At 47.9% G+C, this 24822-nt stretch overlaps 1 protein-coding gene and 1 long non-coding RNA gene across 4 annotated transcripts in view; one reads left to right on the top strand and one right to left on the bottom strand.

Moving 5' to 3' along the window:
- Positions 1-1390, bottom strand: part of ZBTB16 (zinc finger and BTB domain containing 16) — a 182518-nt gene extending 181128 nt beyond the window's left edge. Inside the window, exon 1 of one of the 2 annotated variants that reach the window (XM_023644848.2) lies at positions 1057-1390. The gene's annotated coding sequence lies outside the window, so the exon portion shown is untranslated. Of the gene's footprint in view, positions 1-63 lie in introns of both variants that reach the window. The other variant, XM_014741177.3, reaches the window with a different exon arrangement.
- On the top strand, positions 693-19393 carry LOC102149854 (uncharacterized). Of its 2 annotated transcripts, XR_011440476.1 has the most exons (5): positions 693-828; positions 2855-2921; positions 17721-18339; positions 18457-18656; positions 19208-19393. It is a non-coding gene; the product is annotated as an uncharacterized lncRNA (long non-coding RNA). The 2 variants fall into 2 exon arrangements; XR_011440475.1 differs by lacking the exon at positions 2855-2921 and having other exon boundaries at positions 694-828.
- Positions 19394-24822: the final 5429 nt, after the last annotated feature.

Raw genomic sequence — 24822 nt, 5'->3', positions numbered from 1 at the left:
CGCCGCGCTCCGGGCTTTGCCTGACATCTAGCTGCTGCTGGGGCGCTGGCGGCCGCCTCTTACCGGCCAAGCGGAGAGGAAGGAAGGAGCTCGTGGAGAGGAGTGCCAGGGACTTGGAACCCTTAGTGGGGGTAATGGAGGTGAGGGGCGAGGCGCAGCCCCCGCCTTCAACCTCTTGGTTTTTAACTTCCACTGGACACGGGTTTTCTTTTCTCCTGCTGCTCCAGGCTCGGAGTTTGGTCCCCGGCTTCAATATTTGCCTCGATTCAGTGCGTGTCATCTCGCCTTTCACTTTTTCTCCGGGCTCGGGGCTACATCCCCTGAACCCCGACATCGGTTTTAGAAGGTCACTTTCCCCGCCCAAAGGCAGGCCTTCTGTGCCTCTGAGCATCCAGATTGCGAGAAGTCTCCAGGCGCAGAGTTCGCGGGCCCTGGTGAGCCAGGTGCCAGAGGGTCAGCGGGGATCTCTCGTCGAGGGGAGACGCCCCATTTTAGCTCTCGCGATCCCTGGAGACCGATGTCGAGGCCTGAGAGAAACTTTTCTCCCTCCCAGTGTTGAGCATCTCCTCGGCTTTGACCCCCAGGGACCCTGGCTGGAAACAGTTCCTGAGAACTGCGCCCTGCTCAGCGCAAAGTCTTCAGGGGGCGAGTGAAAGCCTGAAGAAGCTCCAGGCCCCCCAAAAGTGCTTCCTCCTCTCCGCTGGCCGCTCCACTTTAGAGGGTGGAGTTGAGATCACTAACCCGGGGGCAGAGCAACCAGAAGAAATCTGCCTTTCCTCGGGTGGTGGAGAGTCCCTTTCTCCCCCCTTTCCCTGGAGCTTGGCGAAGGTAGGGGACAAGAGGTGGGAGGGAAGCGCTCTTCTGGGCGCAGGCCGTCGCGGCCGACTAAGGTCCAGGACCGCTGGGGTGAGGGTGGTGGTGGAGAGCGCCCTCCCTGGGTCTCCGGACAAGTCAGCCCTGGAGGTCATAGAATCTTAGCAACGCGAGGCTTCAATCCCACAGTCCTGAGTCCCCACATAAGACGCGAGTGGGTCAAAGGTTTCCCGCCGGACTCACCTACAATCACATTCCGATGCGCGCCTCTGGCACTGCCCCAGACCGAGAGTCAGGCCCCGAGAACTGAAGGGTCATGGAAGGTGGCAGAAGCCAACTGGAGGCAAAATCCGCTTCCGGTTGTGGAAAGCCAGACGGTGGAGTTTACGTATCAGAACTGATCCGGGTTCAGGAGAGCTGCTAATGGGGTAGTCCCAAGGACAAGCAATTCCATCCCAGCAAGCGTCGCTCCTGTCTCCTGCTGGCAGGGAAAGTGCTCAGACCTCCAGGAGTAAGGGGAAAGAAGAAGGCGGGCAGGGAAGGGAAGGAAGGGAGCCGGTTACCCTCTGATAGCAGTGAAAACAGCAACAGCTAACCGATGCTAGAAAAGCCCAGGCCCTGAGTATTCATTTTGAGTAACAATAAAGAGCAATCCCTATTATAGACTATTTTCCTAGCTAAGGTCTATGCAATCTGTAAGAGGAAAGGAATGTAAAGAAAGTTAAGAATAACTGGTCTGCAAGGAGAGCAAGACGGGAGGGATGTAAGAAGAGGAGAAAGACCCTCCTTCTGCCTCCCCGGGGAAACAGAACAAAGAGTCAGTAAACTTGTTGAGCTTCTGCCTGATGGTGCCTGCTGAAGGTTGTTGTCTTGCAGTCTACATGTACCTTCTAGTGCTCCTGCAGTTAACCCTTGATCCTAATCTCCTATTAATCCTCAAATCAGTGAAAGAGAGACTCTGGAAACAATAGGAAAGAACGGTCCCTCCGTGGCCCTGGACTCGCCCACCCCATGCCATATTCGCTCTATGTGAAAATCTCCCTTGCTTCATAAACTCTGCCCATTAAAAAGCCCAGCTCTCGTTAGTAAGTGTTAAAGAGAGATTAATGCCTGAATTTAAGAGGTGGAGAAGGTAACAAAAAGGAGGAAGGCAGGCGAGGCTGTGGGCTGAGTGCCAGCGTTGGGCTCCCAGCATTTCCACTTAGCGCTAAAGGCTGGCCGCACAGCAGTTTGATAAGGTTTATTGGGCCCAGATAAAGCCGCAGCAGCTGCCCCCCACACACACACAACTGGCACCCTTTATAGCCAGAGCTATGTCCTTGGGTCCCCAGAAGGCTGATGAGAATCCCCAGTTCAGAGATTTCATATGGTGGCACCTAAAAACAAGCAGGATGGAAAATTACAATAGAAATCTCTCTCTCTGTTCATGTATTTGTAGTGATTTTTTTTTTCTTTTTTACTTTTTTTCTTGAAGGGTGTGGTAAGGGAAGCTGGAACATCAGTTTTGATAGGTCCTAAAAATAGAAGAGACCTCAGTCGTGCTGGGATGTCATGCTGGCGACAGGGGAATAGATGAGTTGACCTTTGGATGGAATTCCATCCTTAAATCTTCTTATTCCCCCATTTCCTTCTTTACTAACATACCTCCCACTGGTAGCAGCCTTTCAGAGCTCAGTTCGTAGGAGAGTATATCAGGTCTGAGGGATCTCACAGGAAGGAGACAGTGGGAATAATAACTCATTCTGAGCACTGTCTATGGATCTTCACACATTACCTACATTGTTTTATTTAATCCTCATAACAACCCTATTAATGCAGGTACTATTATTCTCTCCGTTTCTGCAGATGAGAAACCTGAGGCTCAGAGAGGTTAAGTGCCTAACTCAAGACCATAGAGTTCTTAAATATCAGAGCTGAGACTTTAAATCAGACCATTCTGACTGCAAAGCTCATGATCTTAACTTATAGATCATACAGCATCTAGCGAGATGGAAGAGGGAAACGGGGCTTTTAACTTTTCTTCTCCTCTTCCTCCACTGAGGCCAAGGTCTATGCAGCATCCAGCCAAGCTGAGGACCAAGCAGTTCTCTGGTGAATCAGGCCACCAGGTAAACAGACTCAGATCACTACCATCTCGGCACTTCTCCTCCCCCAACATCTCAGGCCAAAGTTGAGAAGGGAGTTTTGAATTACAATAAAACTTCAACCAAGCAGACGCCCAGGAAGAAGGCGATAGTGGTGTTTTGAGTATTCCCATTGTTAATGGAATGTCGAAACTCATTCTGTTCCAACTCCTTAGTTGGAAAATAGTTTTAAAATTTAAAAGTACATTTTCCTTTTCTTGATAAATAAATCAAGGACTTCTACCTTTGGGGGAGAAGAAGCTACTTTGCATTTCTCCAAAACTTGGTGATGAGTGGGGAATGAAGCATTTTCAGGGAGAGATGCAGGCAGCCAAGCCCCCCAGTGGAAAAAGTAGTCTCTTCCGCAGTTGAGGACTCCAGGTTGCCACTGGAGGATGCACCAGGCTGTCACAGGTACTCCTCGGGGAAAGACACAGCAAGCCTTGGGGTCCTTTTCTGGAGGCAAAGACTCTTACAATGTGTCAAGGTCATCACTGTAGATATTTACTAGATAGATGCAGATGCATCTACTATTATTTACAGTATGTAAAAATTAAGCAGAGTAGAATTTGCTCTCAATGCATATGTTGATAGTTATTTTTGATTTGTCTTTTTTTTTTAATTCTTTCATCTCACTTCCTTAGCTGTCCCTTCCAAAAAGCAGAGGGGGAAATAATCAGGTGACCTGTGGGCTCTAATTAGCTGAAGGTCAGAAAACCAAATAAGAAGATGGCTTCTTGACTAGTAATTGCCATCCTTTTTCCCTGTGGAGATCTGGTTAGTGGTGTTTACAAACTTGGGCTTCTCTTCCAGGTACTAAGTATGCCCTTCCTCTCATCTGTAAGGCAGAGAGTGAGTTTTCAAATGAAGAAGAAGAGGGGTTATTTCCTTCAGCCCCTGAGGCCTTGGGTCACTGTGATCCCAAGATCTTTGTGATTGAGGAAGAGAAAGCTTTTTCTTCTCTCTCTCTCCCCAGCATATTGCAAATGGTGTTGGGACCTAATGTTGTCAACTCAAAGAGCAAATCTGAGTTGTTATTAGTGCAAAGATGCCCTGAGGGGTAGACAGTGTGGGTGAAATCTGCAGTGGATGTTATGGGGAAGTGTGTTTATAATTATAATGGGATTTAATGTACACTGGGACCAGATGATGGCAGCCATTTAAAAAGAGATGCTTAGTAAGAGTGGTCCCTTAATGACAGGCAGCAGGGCTCAGGTTATTATGGAAGGAGCACAGTGTTTCAGTGGATGTCACAAACCATGTGCCAGGTTTTATGGGGATCTGAACAAAGCTTTGGGGTGAGACATAGCAACTATTGCTGTCAGCTCTTGGGCATAATGTGTTCATGTTGTTGTCTTTGAAAGGGGCATCTGTACTTAAGAGAAAGCCATTTTGTCTCTTTTAAATATACATCAGCAGCACAAACACACAGGCTCCCGGCCACATTGAGTAGTTTTTGGTATTTCTGGGAATCTGCTTTGTGCTGAGAAAGATGGCCTCAATTTCAAAACTAAAATTTTGTAGCGGTCGAGGGGTGCAGATTCCATATAGTGTACATGAAATGAAGCAGCATGGCCCATTACAAGTAATGGGAGTCCCACAGCTAAATCCCCAGGCACCATCCTGAAAATTAACCCCTAAGTCCTCATCAGAAACAGGGGCTTTTTTACACTTTGGTGTTTTATTGTTGGGAAGCCAGGAAGAGGGGAAATATGTAACTTTTTTTTTTTTTGAGGAAGATCAGCCCTGAGCTAACTACTGCCAATCCTCCTCTTTTTTTTGCTGAGGAAGACTGGCCCTGAGCTAACATCCATGCCCATCTTCCTCTACTTTTATATGTGGGACGCCTACCACAGCATGGCTTTTGCCAAGCAGTGCCATGTCCACACCCGGGATCTGAACTGGCGAACCACGGGCCACCGAGAAGCAGAATGTGCGAACTTAACTGCTGCGCCACCAGGCCAGCCCTGTAACATTTTTTTATGCTGTTTAAATAGCCAGCTGTTTAACTTTGGGGATGTTTAAGGTTATAGACTTCAATCTACTATTCTACAGCAGGAACACTATAGTTGTGTACCAAACCTGGAAAGGTGTGCAAGGGGAGGGGCACGCTCCTTGAAGGTACCACCAGAAGCCCCATGGTCCAGAAATACAACCCATATTCAAGTTGCATTACTCTATATTTTTCTTCCCTGATATGAGAGAAGTATATGAAAACTACTCTGTTCATTTAATATAGCTTCATCTATGGCGGTTGTGTTGTCTGTTCACAAAGCTTATGACTGGTCTCAGAGTCCTTAGAACAGAATATTTCATTTATCCTGACAAGGGATACAGTGAGACTGGACTTCCATTCATAGACTCTCAGAAGCTGAATTTCTGGAGAAGGTACTTTTCAAATAGAAGTGGTATGTCAGGGGCACACAAGCCACAGATGAGATGATTTTACTCAATAACGGGTAATTTGAGCCAATTATATTAAAATTATTTTAGCAAAAAAAACATTGATATCCTGTGGAGTGGAATTCAAAATCTGTACGAATTTTTAAGATAAAATGAGAGACTCCCTTGGAGTTCTCCCTTGAGAAAAGCTCACTGCCTTTTCCCCATTAGGACTGAGTGGGTGGGAGGCAGGGGGATGCCCCATGGGCAAGGCTGTTGTGGGCTCTGAGCCAGACTCAGCCTCCCTTGCCAGGGCAAGTTCATTTGTCTCTTTGGGAAGTCATTGTTGGATCTTTCAAGTAATCTTCTCCACCTCGCCCTCCAGCCAGAATTAATTTCTCCCTCCTCCATAAGTCCCTTAGCACTGTTTGAACATTTATCATAGTATTTACCACTATCTGCCTTGTATCTGACTGAGTTATGTGCATTCTGACCACCCCCTCCATTGTGATGTTCTGGAAGGCGAGGTCTCAGTCCTGTTCAACTCAGTATTCCCATTCCCAACCTTCAGAGCCTAGCACACTGTCAAGCCGAGTAGATCTCAGAAATGTTAGTGAATTAACTACTTAAATGAATGCGTACATGCGTGAACGAATGAATGAATGAGCAAATGGACATAGACACCCAGTGTTTTAGGAATTCAGGAGAGGAGGAACCATTCTGTATCCCAATATTTAGGGCAGAATTCTTTGTAGCTATGCCATTTTTACTAACCCTTGAAAAATCAGTGGAATATAGATAAGGGTTGAGGATAGCTGTTGAGTTTAATTGTATACAGCTCCTTGAGGGTATAAGTGGGTTCTATTTCAGTTTATGTCTCCATCAGGGGCCTAGAACCAAGCTTTTCTCAATATCCTAGGAGCATTAATAAATAGTTATTAAATCGCATTGAAGTGAAATGAATTGACTTAAATCACACTATTCATTATTCCTACAATGGCCTCGTACTCCCAATCCCAAATAGCTGTTAGTTAACCAGGCCAGGGCTGAGAGCAGAGCATCTGATCTCCTGCTAGGGACACCAGTGGGTGCACAACAGCTGACTGAATCCAGAACTAGCATATGAGACATGCATTAGCCACGAGTGCTGACAGATGAGCTCTGCTATCACCAGGTGTGGCAGAGACTGGCTTGCTGTTCTCCAAATGGCTTCATGAGCACACGCTGGATTACATTTTTCAGCGTATCTTGCTGTTAGGTACAGGCCATGTGATTGAGCTCTGGCCAACAAACAGATGAGCAGTGAGCAGGACAGAATGAACAGTGAGCAGAAGTCCATTGTGCCACTACCAGGACTGGCCCATAAGAACTCCCGCATGGAATCCTCCATGCCTTTTCCCTTTCCGTGACTTGACTCCATGAGCATGTAGATACCTTGGAAGCTGAGTGATGAGGATGGCAAGCCAGGATGGAAGGAGCCTGGATCCCTGAATCACAGCTTGGACGGGAGCTGTCTGCCCACTAAGACCACCCATTGTGGACTTTATAGAAACAAGAAATAAGCCTTCAATGTTTTGAGCAGGGTTGCCAAATACAGTGCAAGACACCCAGTTAAATTTGAAGATCAGATAAATCACTTCAGATAAATAATGAATAAGTTTTCAGTATAAGTATATCCTGTAGTTATACTAAAAAAATTAGCTGAAATTCAAATTTAAATTGGTGTCTTTTTTTTTTTTTTTTTTTTTTTTGCTAAATCTGGCAACCCTAGTCTTTAGCTATTATATATTTTGGAATTTGTTTTTTATATTAGCTAGGAATACCTTAATTAACACATCTTATTTCGTTTGTCAGAAGCAGCAGGGCCCCAGAGCTGAGATTCTGGCCTGAGACAAAGGGCTGCCCCCAGGTCCTCTTGACAATTAGCTTATGCATAGGGCAGGTCCATCGGGAGAATGGAGTATCCTGGATGGACAGAGCCAAGGGGAATACTAGGAAAGATCTTGACAGTTTGTAGTTCACCCTCTTTCCTATTAGCCTATTTTTCTTCAGCTGCCTCTTCCACTACGCTGTGAGTTCTATGGGGACAAGGGTGATTGTGGGTCTTACCTCTGTATCTGCAGTACTTGACACATGGTGAAAGTTGAGTTCTTGTTTGTGGCGGAAAAGCAGCATGATTGCTGGGGAAGGGCAGATAGGAAGGCATCATAATGTGGTCCCATCCAAGACCTTAGGGAGTAAAACCAGGACTATTGAGAACACCATCAAGCCAATGATCCCATCCCCCACTTTCTCCTGTACCCTGTAAATACTCATTGTAGCAAAAAGGCTGAGAGCTTGGACTCAGATTTACTCACATGGGTCTATGTTCAAATACCGTCTCCTACCTCCAAGGTCCTGGGTGATCTTGGGTCAATTTCTTAAACTCTCTGAGTTGCACTGTCCTCCCCTATAAATTGGGGGCAATAATGGTATCCACCTCACACCTAGAGTTGCTAAGAAGATGCCCAAGGAGTGCTTGACCCACAAAAAAAAAGATCTGAAAGGTGCTGACCTGGTGGCGCAGTGGTTAAGTGCGCCCATTCCGCTTCTCGGCGCCCCGGGGTTCGCAGGTTCAGATCCCAGGTGTGGACATGGCACTGCTTGGCAAAAGCTGTGCTGTGGTAGGTGTCCCACATATAAAGTAGAGGAAGATGGGCATGTATATTAGCTCAGGGCCAGTCTTCCTCAGCAAAAAGAGCAGGATTGGCAGTAGTTAGCTCAGGGCTACTCTTCCTCAAAAAAAATAAAAGATCTGAAAATGTTAGCTATTATTAGCGATGATATCAGGTACTCTTTCTTTCCACCTTCTTTCTACAAAATGACTTATTATAAATATTTGGGGTAAGGTCTTATAATAAATAAATTTTAAATCTCTTTAAGAGAGTGAAGGGTGACCTGGGATTATTGACATCATTGTAGCTGTGAGCATCTGTTTGAGGCCCTATCCTCCCAGTCTTGTCCCATTCATTTGGGTAGGATGAGGCAAGCAGGCAATAGAGGAGCGAGGCAGGGAATGCAAGGGGTGGTGTTAATTTTCACCTCGTAGCATGACGTGTTTATTAGTGTGCACATACGTTAAGCGCGGCAGCCTGGTTTCCTTGAGTTAAATAGCAGTCATGCCCAACTGGCTCTCCATGTACCATTACTCCAAGTGATTGAGCCAATTTCTCCCTCTGCCATGAGTTTAAGTTGTAAACCTCTCAGCCAGACCGGGAGGCAATGATGGGCTGCCTGTTGTGATTATTCTTAACCTTTAGGATTAGGCTCACAAGACCGGGGGTTTGCGGAGAAGTCCTGGGTGAGGCAAGTGCAACTACAGACTCCCACTCCCCTCCTCCCATCCCGCCCCCAGTCTGCATGTGTGTTTGCTTTGGCCTTGCAAAGAGGCCCAGTCCACCAGCTTGGGGGGAGTGATCTCTTGTGCTAGGGGAATGGTGACATGTTGGAGTCCTCGGTTCCGTTTGTCTGGAGATAGCAAGAGGAGTTGTGGGAAAGCTGGAAAAGGATTGTTCCAGGGGTGCCTCAATATTCAGAAGTCATTACCAGCCATAATTGTTTCTCTTTGCCATGTATTTATTAGCTAGACACTCAGAGATCCAGCTGCATCTTTCAGGGACAGCTGCTATCTATATGATATAAATATACATATTCATATAATAAATATAATTATTTAGCATAATTACACTGAGACCCAGAGTCACAGAGGGCTGCAGGGCTGGGAGAAAGGGGGTTAAGCTAGTTCTCTAGCCCAGATCCGCATTTTCTCTCTTGTTTTCTCTCTTCCGGTCCCTATTTCTTTTCTTTTCCTTAAAGGAATCTTCGTCCTTGTTGATTAATCCTGAACTGGCAGGGATGGCAGATCCCTGAATGTGGGCAGCTTGTTTTGCTTTTCTGAACAGTTTGGTCTCTGCAAAATCCCTAAGAAGAAAGGAGGCTTTCGGGTGTTTGCACTGCTTCTTTGCTAAGAATCCAAGTGTACCTATGGTCCCATCCTCGGTGAAAGATGCAGTCAAAAAAAAAAAAAAATGATGCTGTCCTCAGGAAGTTACAGTCTAATAGGCAAGGCTGGAATGAGCAAGGACAAGTGGTAGGGGCATTTGTATTATCACTTTTTCGTTTTCCAAAATAAAAGTGGATGGGGGAGGAAGAAGGTGTTTGGGTGGACAAGCACTTCACAGAACTTGCTTGTGATCAAAGATAACAGAGTAACCAAAAAAAGCCCAAATCTGACGTCTGTTTCCTATGAGCTTGTTAAACTCCCTCCCATAGTTTCTTGGAGAGGGTCTGCCAACAGTATGATAAACTCTGTAGTTTATGTAGAATGAATATTGATTTGATAGGCTTAAACAAATCCAAGTCATGCCTTCAATTCATTTCTGCCACGACATGTGCTGAATACTGCTTATGAGGTAATAACCATGGCTAACCCATATTGAGGACTTCCTCAAGGGCGTTGGCTCTTGACATGAGTCATCTCCTTTACGCCTCCAGATAACTCCATGAGTTGGGTCCTATTGTTATTCCCATTTTACCGCTGAGGAAACTAAGACAGAGAGAGGAGGCAACCTTCCTTTGGCCATACAGCTAACAAGAGGGAGAAGCCAGCTCCCAGCCTCCAGAGGCCATGCTTGAAACCAAGACCATGCATTCCTGCTCTTTGGATTAATTTCCATTCCTGGTAGCAGAGTCATTTGGTCCTTCATCAACAGAAGAGAAGGAGGCAGACTGAAGCAGATTTGTAAACCACTGAGCTTTTCAAATCTAATCACCAGGTCATTAGAAGGAGTGGGGTAGCGGGGCTGTTTCTCCAGGATTGAACACCGGGACCTCCACCAACGTGCTGGGGAGAAGAGTGCAGGTCTGTAACAGGCTTTCCCTGTGGTCTGAGTTTCTTCACAATTCCCTACAAATGATGAGGAAAAAATAATTTTCTAGCCTAACCCATTGGGGAAGCAGTGGAGGAAAAGTTGAGGAGGCGCATCCTCTATAGAGACAGAATTTAGGGAAGGATATTCACAGCATTAGTGTAACATTGCAGGAATCAAAAGAAAAGAGCCCAGGTCCTGGAAGGAAGTCGTTAAAGGTCCCTGAACATGTTGGTTGTAAGGCGATGGTACATTCCCATCTTTTTCTTTCCACCCTGTGTCTTCTAGGTTGAAGGCAAGAAAATGGGGCAGTGGGCTAATAGGAAAAATGGGTAGGCTGGTAAGGCTGTTACATTTATTTCCAAACAAGGACCTGCCAGCACTTGTGCCCACGCATCAACATACAGAAGGCAAGGGAGTTAATTTTTTGATAAGCATACTTAAGCTTAGACGACCAAGTAACGCTTGTCCTCTTCAAAATGCCTGATAGACTCAAAACCAAAAGGGACTTAAAACCCTGTCGAGCGCTGTCTCCGCATTTTAGAGACAGGAAGCAGAACAGAGAGGTGGTACAGTGTTCCCAAAGCCGTACAGCCAGTTAGAGGCGCAACTTGGAGCCCTTTTGAAAGGGGGCCATCATGAGGATGTCATTGAAGTCATTCAATCATTCTTGGAAATCTTGTGAAATTTCCTTCAAAGTACATAGCATTAATCTTTTGAAAGTCTTCAGTCATGGCATATCTAGCCATAGAGGGAAGATCTGATTTTCAAAACAAGCTCAAGAGGGTGATGAAGCTGGATAATAAAATCTGAGGTCAAAACTAGTAGGATTGGAGAGCAGTGAGGCCGAGATTCTCCTGTGGCCCATAACCCAGCAATAATAGCAATATAGCTTTAAGAAGTCTATCCTCTTTCCCAATGTGACCAGTTAGAAGCATGTAATATACATTGGAGATATATCATCTATTTATCTACATGTATTTATATGTATGAGTGTGTATACATACATAGACACATACACACACACACACACATATATGGGTGTATCCACTCTGATGGATTAGTTTAAAATTGATCCTGTTACTTGATAGTCATGATTCCTTTATGCACAACCCATGAACGTCTTCCTTTAGAGGGTAGTAATGGTGGCGATTCTCTGGAGAAGCAATGTGCCATGCTCTCTGGGCTTTGGAATCAGACTAATGTTGGTCTCAAACCCAGATCTGTCATTTAAAAGCAGTGTAAAATGAGACAGATTTCTTAACTTAAGCCTTGGTTTCCTTATCTATATAATGAGGACACTAAATTCTCTGTAACCTCAAAAAAGTTAAGGAACTTGGCCATGATCCCACAGTTCGTACCAGACAGAGCTGGGACATAAACCCAGGTCTTTTGGATTCCCCAAACCGCCTCTTTCCTGGAACACATGCTTAGGGAAGCAGAGGGCAATTGCCTATGAGGAAGGTGGCCATTAGGATTAGAGAAGAGGTTCCTATCCTGCCCAAGCTTTTCTTTCTAAAGCCATCTCTTATTCTCTGCGTGAAAGACACAAATAGGTAAGATCACATATGATTCTCATGATATATATGTTATATTCAGTGAAAAAAAGTCCTCTCCTACTTCCTCACTCATGTCTAAAATTAAAATGACAAAAATATTACCAGGAAGAGAAATTTGGTGGAAAGCAGGAAAGATTATAAATTGTCTGCAGAGTCTACTGCAAGACATGGACCTCTCTGGTTATGAAAGCCCCATTCTGTGGGAGCTCCCAGTCATCGGAGGGGATCTTCTTTCAAGGGATAGCACTCAAATAAACCCCACCAATACTCCACTCTGTGGAAGCTTTTTCAAAGACTTAATATCCTATCTTTCCAGAAAGAGAATTTTCCTTCTATGGAGTTTATTGCCTATTGAGTGCCTTCAGTAACAAGGAAAAAAAAGGTAATCATGAAGGATGTTAATTTTTGTCTCTTCCAACATCTCTTTGGAATGTTTATTGATTTTCTGTTAGGCAGATTGGAGACAGCATGGTGAAATTATAAGAACACTAGATTTCCAGTCAGAAGACCTGGATTCAAGGCTAGCTCTGCCAAACATTTCCTGTGCAACCCTGGGCAAGTTGCTTAACCTCTCTGTGCTTCAATGCTCTCCGCTGTAAACATGGAGATATTATATGGAAAATGTCTCTGATCATTTTAAAGCGCTTGCCCAGTTCTTTGAGAAGAGCCCTAAGACCTGTCCCTAATTTACTGTCTGACCTTGAGCAAGTTACTTCCCCTCTTTGGGGCCTCAGGTTCCTTGTGGATAAATGAAAATATTGGACTAGTTTTATCACCATGCCAGCCTAGCTATGCAATTCTATAATACTCTGTGGGCTCAGGTGCCAGCACCTTCTGGCTGAGACGAGGTATGATGTGGCTGAGTTTAAAGGAAGAGGTCTCTTTATTATAGCTTTGATGCCCCTCCTGAGGAAAGCCAGGTGTTAGGGGGCCTTCTACCTCCACACAAGAGCAGGCAAAATGGACACGGCAAGCTGGGCTTCAGCTTGGGCAGGAAATGGTAAGGTGCATCTGTCAGTGATGGTTCTTTGTGGTTCTAAAAAGGAAAGGAAATATCAGTGGTGAAGCCATGGCCAGGTCATAGAGGAAGGAGTGGGGGATGGGGGCAGGGTGGAGTAGTTAGGGGAGTGTTTAGCTGTGACCCAAATAAAGTGTCCTTGGTACAGAGAGGGGGATGGAGAATTAAAGATACAGGTATAGATATGGTCCTTTGAATCAGGTCGAGAAACACATTTGTTCCTCTCTTTTTCAGAAATCGTGCCCAACGCTGTACACTTGACTCAAAGCAGATACCGTAACTAAAGGTTGCTAGTTCCCACCTCAGGGCCTTTGCACTTGATGTACCCCCCGCCTCCCCCCATGCCAATCTCCCCTTCCATTACACAATACACTTGTTTCCCTGTTAAGATCTCAGCTCAAATGGCACATCCCTGGAGAAATCCTCCCTACAACTGACTGCCCCAGGAGCTGCCCTCTGTCCCCCAGCCCCCCTGCCCTGCTCTATTGTTTTCACAGCACTTGTTACTACTGGAAATTGTTTCCTTTGTTTATAAGGCTGCTTGTTTGTTTCCTGGCTCCTCTCCCCAGAGCCACGTTCCAGCCCGCGTCTAGTGAATGTAAGCTCCCTGAGGGCCCAGGGCTGGACTCATCACTCAGGTTGTGGCATCCAGAGCCCCAGGACAATGCTTGCATAGAGTAAGGCCAAATAAATATCTCTTCAAAGAGTGAAAGAACAAAACAAGAAATGTGCTGCTTTTTTTTTTTTTTCTCTCTCTCTCTCTCCAGGAAGACTTTTTAAACAAACAAGCAACATGTTCTTGAGAACCAGGGATTCAGGCTCAAATAAGTAACAGCCAGGGAAGAAAAAGCCGTCCTTCTGCAGGCTCTGAGGTAGCCATGCCGATGGCGCTAAAGTTATTTTTACGGATGCTGCTTCCAAAAGAAGCATCCTCGTGTATCATGATATGCCCGCTCTCTAGAAGGGGGTGCCAGCCAAGGAGAAGGCAGGAGGAGTGACAGTGCCTGGAATCTGTACAGCACGGTACCCAGCACTTTCACATCATTTTACTATTTCATAAATGAGGACACCAGGCTCACAAGGCGCAACAACTTGACTGAGATCATCCAGGATAGAGTTAGGACTTGGATCCAGGTCCACCGGCTGCTGGTGCCCTTATCTTTGCATTTAAACGTCCTACAAATGAACACAGGGCTGCTGGCTCCCCATGCCTGCCCCCATGGAGAGATCACAGGAGGACCGCCTCCAGATGGGGCTGGTAATGACAGACTCCTGAGCAGGGCCAGGACGAGAGGATGGCAGGTGAGCCAGCCAGGGTACAAAGTTTAAGGAGGCATCACTCTCGGGGCATCTTCAGGATTCTGAGAATGATGCCTCGTTAGATATTGCATCCTAGACACCACACTTGCCTCCCCTAGTCCTGGCCCTCCTCATTAGAGCTTTCTCCGAGTTTTCTCTCCTTTTCTATCATGTCATATGATCCTTCTTTGTCTAGAAAGATCATCAAAATAACGAAAGGGTAGAATGACCTTGGGGGAGGACTGGCTCACTTTGCCAACTTGCTTCTAACCACCTCTTGGCAACCTCCTCTCCAAATGGCCACTGAAATTATTTTCCTAAAGGACAGATATGTCACTCCCTACTGAAAATCCTTCAATGGCTCTTCTCATGGCCTACATTTTATTTAAAAAAGGCCTAAACCACTTGGATGGCCTTTAAGACCTTTACAAATTGGCACCATCCTGCCTCCTCAACACCGTCATGTGTTCAATGGACCATGTTGGCTTTGGACGGGCTGTGTCCTCTGCCCGAGGTACCCTTCCCTGTCTGTCTGGGCAAGAGTCGTTTACCCTTCAAAGTCTAACTCCAAGGTCACCCATGCTCAAGATGGCTTAAGAATTGGAGCAAAACTGATGTGGACCCAGCTCATCACTGGTGGCCAGAGGGATAGCCTGATCTAGGAGGTTAGTGCTGGGCAGAGGACTGGGACCTCACAAGCCAGCTAGCCCAGCCTCCCAGGGCTCTTCCCCACTGTCACCACACTGAGGGGTGTGTGTGCAGAGGGTTACCTTCAGTCCTCTGCCTGGGCCGTGTAACTTTATAGCCGGCCTAAGTGTGACTCCAGCCTTTGAACTAACTTCTTTATATTTTCCTGTGAAGTTGTTGGTAATCAAGTGAAACTAGGTTCCCAAGTAACCTGGCACCTCCCCGGCTGCCCAGGGCCTATTTTTAGACTTTGCCCTTTGGCATCAGGCTTCCCCAAGCTGCCAGGGTCAGAGGTGTGTAACTGATTTGTAGCTTTAGTACCTGCACTCTACGAACCCAGCTTTCTGCCTGGCTCTCCTCCTCCCCCCCTTTTTGTCTAAGCTCCCATCTCTTTGTTTTCCTTCCTCCTCTGTGTCTAACTTTTCTGTCTTCTTTGCATGATCTTGAGAATCAAGCCAAAGTCAGGCTGACATTTTGGCCAGGTGTCCCCAAGGAGCTCCGATTGAGATCTTTATTCCTGAAAAGAAAGTGCATGTATGTGTTGGTTTGGGAGATGCTTAGCGAAGGAAGACTATGCATGTATGCTGGATAATAATAGCTCTAGTAATAATACACAACAATGACACCTACATTTGCTGAGCATTAACTATATAGTAACTCTGCTGAGTGATTTTTCATGCTTTTTCTTATTTAACCTCACAGCAATCCTAAAAGATAGGTATGACTGCTATATGCCATTTTAAAGATTATTCTTCCTATACGCATTTCCAAATGAGAAAGTTTAGGCTCAGAGAATTACATAAGTAGCCTAAGGTCACACAGCTAGTAAGAAGGGCTGGTGCCGGATCAGTCTTACAGGCTTCAGCTCTTCCTATTTGGGAGATCCTCAAGTCACTTCACGTCTCTGTGCCTCAGTCATATTGTTTCTGTGACAGAAATAAGGAGAGAGGGTCCTACTTGCTTTACACCATAGTTAGGATGGCTGTGTGGGATAAGGAATGTGAGGTGCTATGTAAGTGTTAGTAATTATCCTTACGAAATCTGAAACCTTGTGAGATCTGGGACAGGAGAGAGTAACATAAGGCACTGGGAATGTTTTTCACATATGAAAATTATGTATATGTTTCCTTGTTTTATTTGAGCCTGTATTTTCCATCTTGAGAGATTATCATCCTTTAGAATCAGGCTCTTTGGTTAGACTATAGGACTTGATGCTCTTCAAAAAATGGTTTTATTTGTGCCTCGTGACTAGGTAGGACAATTATTATCTCCATTCTGCAGGCAGGAAAACTGAAATAAGAAGTGGCTGTCAGGATCCTGTACTCTTGTCCTCTTTGCACTCCTTCATGTTTCTGTGGTGGGAAGCTGGGCAGGTGACAATGTTGATAGAGCCGTAGGGCCAGGTGGGGTGGGCGTGGTGGTGACAGATCCTAGATCCTGCTTCTTTAGGAGCCACTCCTAGATTATCAGAACATGGAACATGCATATGCCCCTCACTAAACATCATCTGTATAAAACTGTCTAAGAGGTGAGCTGTGATTAACTACTTGTCATAATGTTGTTTTGTTGTCCTTTAAATAAGGGTTTTTTAACATTTTTGTCATTTTCTCTTTGTATTTGGAATCAGTGGTTTTTCATGTGTCAAACAGTTTCAGAGACCTCTCTGGCCCTAGGCTCTTTCCCTAGAGAGTGCCTACACAAAACAGCCCTGGGCAGAGCAGTAAGAGGTGTTACCTTCTCTTCAGTAAAGGCTGAGTTTTGGAGCTTGGGCTGGACAGATCTGAGCTCAAATCCCATCTCTTCCACTCACTAGCTATGCGTCCTGGGCAAACTGCTGAAACTCTCTGTCTCACCTGAGAAACGGAGAGAATAACATGTGTGGCTACTTTTCAACACTGGTATGAGTTTTAATGGGATGTATATCAAGGAGCCTAGTCCAATGTCTGCAATGTAGTGTGCTCAATAATGGTAGCTGTTTTTATTGAAGTTTTTCTTTTTCCTGATCTGGTTGGACTTACAGAGATTGCTCCCTGAGGGGTGGCCTTTTTGACAGCGTCTTTGTGAGAAGGGAGAATGGGCTGTAGAATTCATCATGACCATGTCTCTTGAGTGGTTATGAAGAGGGTTTTGATGGAGGTCGGGGCAGTGGCCAGGTGGGGCCCAGGCTGCTGGGGAAACTCTAGGTCCTCAGACCCCTCTCTCCTCTGGCTGCCCTATATCCCTTCATTCCAATGAGGGCCAGGCTAAGACCCAGAACAACATCCACAAGGGCCCCAAGTTCAGCCCCAAGTGTAGTTCTAGGACCCCCCCACAATTGTCCCATCCTGGGATGGAGGCCTGGCATGTTGGTCCTGCCCACTCCTGGGATGGGTAAGGGAAACCAAGGAAAAGAGTGGCATGAAATAGGAGGAGAAAAGAAAGCAGCTGCGCTGTTGAGAGTGTCCCAGACCAGGTGGGGCAGAGGAGAACCCTGACCTCGCTCTGCTGGAGGCCATGAGAGAACTCAGCACTCCCTGCTGGAAGGACAGAAGGACCCAAGTCCCTGTGGGAGCAGCAAAAACCATCCCGGCCTCCCCCTGAAGGGACCAGGGCTGTAGTCAAGGCCCGGTATAAAGAGCCCAGCCAGGAGCTGGGGAGGTCGGGGGGCAGGGAGGACTCATCCCCCTAATAATTCACAACCACTTAGGCATTTGTCAAAAACGCAGGTTCCTGAACGCCACTCTAAAACCTACCCAGTCACTGTCTCTAGGGGCCTGAAGTTCAAGAATCTGCATTTTAAACAAATTTCCCCCAAACGTTTGAGAGTTAAGAAGGAGGGGGTCTTTGGAACTGAATAGAGAAGGGTCTAGAAAAATTTCTCTGTGAGTCGATTTTAAATACTGTGCAAGTTAGATTCAAGACAAGATTGGCAACAAACATTTTGGTTTCACAGATATTTATCGCACACCTGCCATGTGCCAGGAACTTCGCCATCAAGCAGACTCGCAGCTCGGAGGGCGAGGTGGACATTGTAAAGAGCGATCAAGACTGTGTTGTGGGCAGCGCGGGAGCACGCATATGCAATGTGCCCGGGAGGCGTCCAGGAGCTGGAACTGGAAGGAGGAGCCGGGAGTGGAGCAGGGAGGCCTCCCCGTTTTTTATTTTTGAGGTCGGGTGTTATCAGGGGCAGGTAGATTAGCCTTGCTTTTATTCTATTAAGCTGAAGTGAAGGGAAGCCTCCTTTCTCTCCATCCTTGACAGTATTCTCTTTGAAGATGATAAAAGAAGATTGAACCACTGGTTCACTTGTTTGCTCGTCTGAAATTCGGCCTCAGTGCGGTTATGCGTGCCCCATCTCAGCCAAAGTAAAGGAACTTTCTGCTTTACTCTTCTCCAGCAAAAACAGCAGTCAGTCAAAATAAACAACCGTTGGAATCCAAACGCTGGCTCCTCCTACGGAAAACGCAAAATATTTTCCTTTTATATTGATAGAGGTCCCCGGGGTGCCTGGCACGGCTGTGCGCGCATCTTCAGCGCGCGCCCACCTGCGCGCAGAGCCGAGCAGTGATCAGGTGAGAAAATCATGATGCAGAGAGGCGCTCGGTGCGGGAGGCCTGGGTTGTGAGGTTTTAATGGGGGATACTTTGAAAAAGATCTTGTAAGTGAAGTTGACTTTCTGTGGCTCACAGGCCTTGATCCTGCCAGCAGGCCGCCTCCGCCCCCTCGCGGTGTCCGCTGTCAGCCCAGGGCCGAGTCAGCGCCTGCCCTCCATCCGCTCGAGGCCACAGCGGCGAGAAGGCTGGACCGCCGCGCGCCGGGAGCCGGGCAGGGTCGGCCGGACCCCCGCTGCCGCTTCCTCCAAGCCCTGCTGACCTCTAGTGGTCACAAGGTAGAACTGAACAGGACGCTGGGCCAGAGGGGGAAGCAGGCAGGGTTTGTCTCAACCCTCCGCGGGTCTCACCCCAGGTTTGCGCCTTAGAATCACCTGGGAGCTTTGAAAATACCCCGTGTCTAGGCCCCACCGCAAACCAGTCTCCGACGGTGGGACCTCGCGTCGGTTTTTTTTAAGGTCCGCAGGTCATTTTAATGTGCAGCCGGGATTAAGAGCCGTTGGTCAAAATCGGGCATTCGTTGCCCTCTAATGTGCGTGTGCCAGAGCAGGTGGCTTTGATGCCAGCGTCTGAATATGGCCGAGTATGTCTGCTCTCAAGTGTGCCCCTGAGTAGAGTGTCTGAGCACCCGTATGGGCTTTTGTGCCTCCCTGACGGCGTGTCTCTGATGCTGGTGTCTGACGACCGTGGGGGTCCTGTGCCTGAGTGAGTGGCTGCATAGGGTGAGTGAGCTGGGGTGGAACTCGTAACCTGGGCACAGTCTCAAGAAGCAAAGGGTCCTGGGGCTGGCCCCGTGGCCGAGTGGTTAAGTTCGCGCGCTCCGCTGCAGGCGGCCCAGTGTTTCGTTGGTTCGAATCCTGGGCGCGGACATGGCACGGCTCATCAAACCACGCTGAGGCAGCGTCCCACATGCCACAACTAGAAGGACCCACAACGAAGAATATACAACTATGTACTGGGGGGCTTTGGGGAGAAAAAGGAAAAATAAAACCTTAAAAAAGAAAAAAAAAAAAAAGAAGCAAAGGGTCCTGTCAATCTCTCTCTTGTCCTTAGGAGTCAGAGAGGATGTTTTAAAGTCTGTTTTCCCCATTAGCATAGTTCATACTCTTTGCTCCTGGAAAGTTCTTCCTGTTGTCTTACGTCAGTCCCCTCTCAAGAAGAGAAGAGTCTAGATTGAAAAAAATGCCAGCTTACCCATCAGCTCTGGTAGCAGCCCTAGGATTCTGGGGCTGCAGTACCCAAGGCTGCCTGGAGGGGCTGGCCGTTTTCTTCAGGCTTGGCCCTCCATCAGGCCCTTGATGAAATGAGTTGGAAGGGAGAAGAGCCAGCACCAGCACAATTAAATTAATTTCCAGCAGCTGCATGGATTAAAATTACCCACTTCTCTCCGGTCTCTGTCTAATGTTCCTGAAAACAATCTCTTGGTCCTCTCCTCCTCTTTCCTCTTCCTCATAGTCACAGCTCTCGGTAGATTTACTCCTGATGGCTCTGGCCTTCCTCCCCCTAGGCTTGGCTGGAGGGCACAGTCCTGGTATAGATGGCAGGTCTGACTGCCTAACCCTCCCCTTCCCACCTGCCGAGGGAGGGAGCTGGGCAGGGGCAACATCAGGGGGCAGCGTGACCCTCAGAAGTGGAACAGGCTGTCGTGGTGCCTCAGCCCTCACAGAGTTCCTGGGGCCTATGCACTCCCCATGCCTGCCCTTTCTGGGAGCAGAGAAAAGCCATCCCTATGTCCGAACATGCGCTGGACTTCGTCAAGGATGTGGACTCCAATGCCTGTGTTTCCATTAGCTAGCTCCTCTCCTTTCTGAGCCTTAGTCTTGTCTTCTGTAAAATGGAGAAGAGAATATCTACCTTCAGGTGGTCGTTGAAGACTGAGATAAAACGTAGAAAAATATATATATATATAACATATAGATAATAGAGCCTGAGCCATGGTGGATGCTCATACATCATATTAACGACTATAGTAATAGCAGTTATTGAGTGCATGTTACAGGGCGATGTTTTAAGCTTTTCACATGTACTATTTGATCATCACAGCAATGCCCTGAGGTGAATCCTTGTCCCCATTTACAGATGCGGAAGATGAAGTAGAGAGGTACTGGCAAACGGGCCCAAAGACAGCCAGTTAATAAGTGGGGGCCTGGAAAGTGAAAGGGGAGCTCTGGGAGTCTGATGACGTGTCCTGAAAGAAGCTGTCACCGGGCTGTGCACATCTTAGCCATGGTGTCTGCTTGTGTCTGTGCATGTGGGAACACATACACGCACGTGCGTCTTTGCTCCTGTACCCTTCCTCCTAGAAGAGTTTCCCCAAGAGGAATGCCTCTTGGAGAAGCAAAGGGGAAACAGACTAGTCACTGCGACCAGTAAGAAAAAACCAGCAGGAAGGGAAGCCCAGTGCCGTTGGACAGAGGGAGTGGAGTGATTCCCGAGGAGCCAGCAGGGCTGACGCGATGGGGCCGTCAGCCACCCTCACCTCGAATTCCGAAGCAGGCTCGTGGGAATGGGAACAGGCTTCCTTTGACACGGTCCTCTCCGGGATCAGCCTGTGTCTGTCCAGGGACCCTGGGGCCCAGCAGATTGAGCATGAGAGACAGCTCTCCTGGGGCTGTCAGGCCACAGTCGGCTCATCCCAGAGTCTCATCTGCTGATGTCAACAGTGGGCCTCATGCTTTCTGTGCTTTGCATGTAATTGACAATGGAATTTGTTAGTGGAATTTGGAGTTCTCCTCTGCCACACTGTTCCCTTCCTCACTGATCTGCTGAGTGGAGCTGGGGGCCTTAGCCTGGGGACTTGCTTCTGCCCTTTCCTGGCTGTATGACTGTGGCCATGTCACCACCTTCTCTGGTCAGCTCTGAGGTCTCATCTGGCCTAACATTCTCAGCCTGTGATGCCAAGCAGGTCTCCATTAGCTGCAGCCCACCAGGTTTGCTGGTTGGTGGAGGGGGGCGTGTGTGCAGAGGGGTCATAGCATTTGTGAGCACCAGATGACAACGTGTCATCATAGCAGAGGAAACGGTGTGTGAAAGGGGACGATATCATCCTGGCGCTGTCCCTGCCCACATGGCTCCATCGCAGAGTCAGGATCAGGATTTGGGGGTGACGCAGTTATTGGGAGGGAGCTGTCTTCCCTCCCAAATGCTTCAAAGGGATAAAAGGAAATATCAGAGCAAAGAAAAGGGACAGTCCAGGAGAACTGTTCCCAATTGTAGCTGTCCTGTGCATCGCACCTGCTGTCCTAGGCCCCTCGAGAGACCAATTCATTTAGTCCTTGGAACAACCCTGTGGGGGTGGGTATTAGTATGATCCCCATTTTACAGATGAAGACACTGAGCCATGAAAAGCTTACACAGCTAGTAGATGGCAACACTAGGATTCAAAACTAGGAAGTCCAGGTCCAGTGTATATGATTTTAACCATTACATTATATTGCTTCCCAAGGAGCGTCCCCAGGGACTCTAAGGAGTCATTTGGGAGAAGGTAAGTCACAAAGTTCTCTCTGGAACTGGCACTGGAATACTGCCCATGAAGACCCTCCATTTCAGAGGAAAGCCATGGCCGGGGAATAGGGGAGCCCCTCACAGCTGGGGGACCTGCTTATTGCACACTGAAGAACTGGCAGAGAGTTCTTCCTCTCTTTAATTTTTGCTTATAGCCCCCAGGCATAGGCCTCGTACTTCCACGTCCAGGGGATAAGGAACAACGAGATGCTTTGCCCTCTCGGGTTGGTTTTCTCAGACTGGCCCTTTGCACTGCACCTCTCCCATCCTCCTGAGGTTTTCACTTCCAGCTTCAGCCACCCGGATGCCCACCCTCCACAGTGGGAGGACTGGCAAGGCCTGGGCAGCAGACCGTCTGCTCATCACAGGGCGACATTGGCACGTGCGTCGCTTCCCAATTTCTGCTGAAAACACTGGCTGAAGATAGAACTGGGAGAAGAAGCCTTGAGGCAGGATTTGGGCAGAGAAGGCAGCCGCACCCATGTGGCTGAGCTGCAATAGACCCTGAGATGGGTGAATTGTGGGAGAATCCCAGTGCAGCCCTCACCCCACCAGCAGTTCACCCCCACGCCTTGGGGTGGTGCCGGCTGTAGTTGGCCTCCTGCCTTGGAAGTCGAGCAGTACAAGGGGGAAGCTGAAAGTGAAAACAACCCCAAAAGAGAGCAGAGAAGAAGATGAGTGAAAGTCCTGGCTGATGCAAATATTGACATAACCATTACGAGAGTAAATAAAACTCCCATTTATGTTATGCAAGTGCTATATTCTTTGAATACTTCTGTCTTGAGAAATTTTTTATTTCACCATAGAAGAAAAATGTTTTCATATTCTCTCCCGCCGCTCAGACCCAGAACCCAGCAAGGCCTTGTGCCCCCGAGAGCCATAATATTATTTGTTAACATTTTTATGATGCCAAATGGTCTGTAGGAGAACGGGCGCCATTCTTTAGCTGGGAAACCATATGGCACGACGAGTAATAAATAAGGTATTGTGATAGTTAATGAACCTAATTGCCAGCAAAGGCTTTAATACGGAGACTGTGCTGCTGAGAATTTAGCACCACATTAGGGATGCTGCGGAGCTCCCCCTGACTTCTGAGGCTTAATTTAAGTTCTATATTGCAAACTCCAGAAAATAATTCCAAACCCTCCTGCTGGAAAAGCAACCTGCTGGTAGGCTGTGATTATACCGAATTACTAAAATCGCAATCAATTTTATACACACAGTTAACCCTTGCCAGGAAGGACTCCCGGAGAGGAGAGGGATCAAGATCGCAGCCCATTCTACCTGTGGCTCTGGACTGAGGAGGACAGCAAGAGGCAGGAGAGGGTGGTACCCAAAGAAAGGGGCCAGAGCCAGGGGTCCTGTTCCGTAAAGAGAGGAAGTGGAGGAGATGCTGCTAGCAGACCTGACCGTCGGCATAGCCTGTTGGATTTCTCTAGTCCTGCGGGGTCCCCTTCCCTGTGGGACAAGAAGACAGAGGGTCTCGGAGAGAGGGGTCTCTGCCCACCCACCACTCCCAGCAGCAGGAATCCCTGGCGGGAGAAGGAACTGAGCCATTGCTGCTATTATTCCATAAGTCAAGGTTATTAACTAGAGAAGATCAAATCGTGGCAGTCAAATAACCTTGCACTGTGTAAAATGTAAATGCCGAACAGCTGCCGCTGAACTTTCACTGGTGTCTGGAACGTTCCCTGGGTGAGAGAAGCACACCGCAACGACGAGGAGAGGAGCCGGGGTAGAGGCGTTTCTTCTCTTTGGGAGATTACATCAAGCCTCCCTCACCCCCCAGCCCTGGCCGGGACGGAGGAGAATGGTCAGCTGTAGAAAGAGAGTCTCCTGGAGCGGGTCAGGCCAGGCATAGGAGGAGAGAACACTTCGAGGCTGTGGCCCTGCCCAGGAGGTGCAGATCCCACCTCTCATCTACCAGCCCATGTCCCACAGCGATGCCCAGGCTGTGGTTTGGAGAGCTGAGGAATATCCTTGGCAGAAGGGCACTCTGAAGGCGATGGGAAAGCTCATTAGGTGCTCCCTGGGATAAGCCCTCCTGTAGTTAGAGAGGGCGGGCGGGGCAGGTTGAGAGGTGGGAGTGGGTATGAGAAATAAGGAATCTTCCCGTAACTCAGGAAGACAATGGGAGAAGCCTAGGTCGGAGAAGCCAGCAAAGCCAAAAACATACTGAAGAGTCTGGAGAGTCATTGAGACCAGGTAGGAGGCAAAAACAGGTCTGGCCCGAGATGTAAGACCCTGCAAGGGGTGACCATGTATGGCCATATGGCTCCTCCCAAAGAGCAGGACAAAGCCCCTTTCCTGCTGTGGGCTAGGGTTGCTTCAGCCTCCTCTGGGATCTTGGGTAGACTCTGGAGTCCCAGCAGTAGGGTTTATAGGAGAGAGGCTTCAGGAGCCCTGGCATCAGGAAGTTCTGTGCACACAGCAGAGTCTGAGGCTTGGGGGTGGGATGGAGGATGAGGCATTGCTGTAGGTGTTAAGCTTCTTGAAGGCAGGAAACCTGTCTGAGCTTAGCAGTCAGCCTGTACACACCCAGGAGCCTGAATGCGATGGATATCAGAGGCATAAACTCCACAGGTGACTAGGAGAGGAAGCCCATCAGTCCCTGTGTCAATCCAACCTGCAAGGCAGACAATGTGGGTGACAGTTCCTCTAGGCAGCGCTGGCAGGGTATGAGATCACCATGGTCTGCTAGCGAGGGAAGGGGCCAGCCTCGTGTCAGCCCTGCTCTTGGTGCAGGCCCATTCCTGTGGCCCTGGGCTTGCCTCATGGTGCTCAGCCATGGCTCTGGTCCTGAAGTGGATGCTGTCAGCTGCCTTGTCTGTAAGTCGTGTTTCCAGAATTCAGGAATAGGAGACACTGAGACACCAAAGGTTTTCCCAGCCCCTGCCTATGGGGGTGGGGGGGAGGGGGAAGGAGTACAGGACCTGCGCA

This window comes from Equus caballus, chromosome 7 (genome assembly GCF_041296265.1).
Source record: "Equus caballus isolate H_3958 breed thoroughbred chromosome 7, TB-T2T, whole genome shotgun sequence".
In the NCBI taxonomy this organism is placed as follows: Eukaryota; Metazoa; Chordata; class Mammalia; order Perissodactyla; family Equidae; genus Equus; species Equus caballus.
This window is presented reverse-complemented; position numbering and strand designations above follow the sequence as displayed.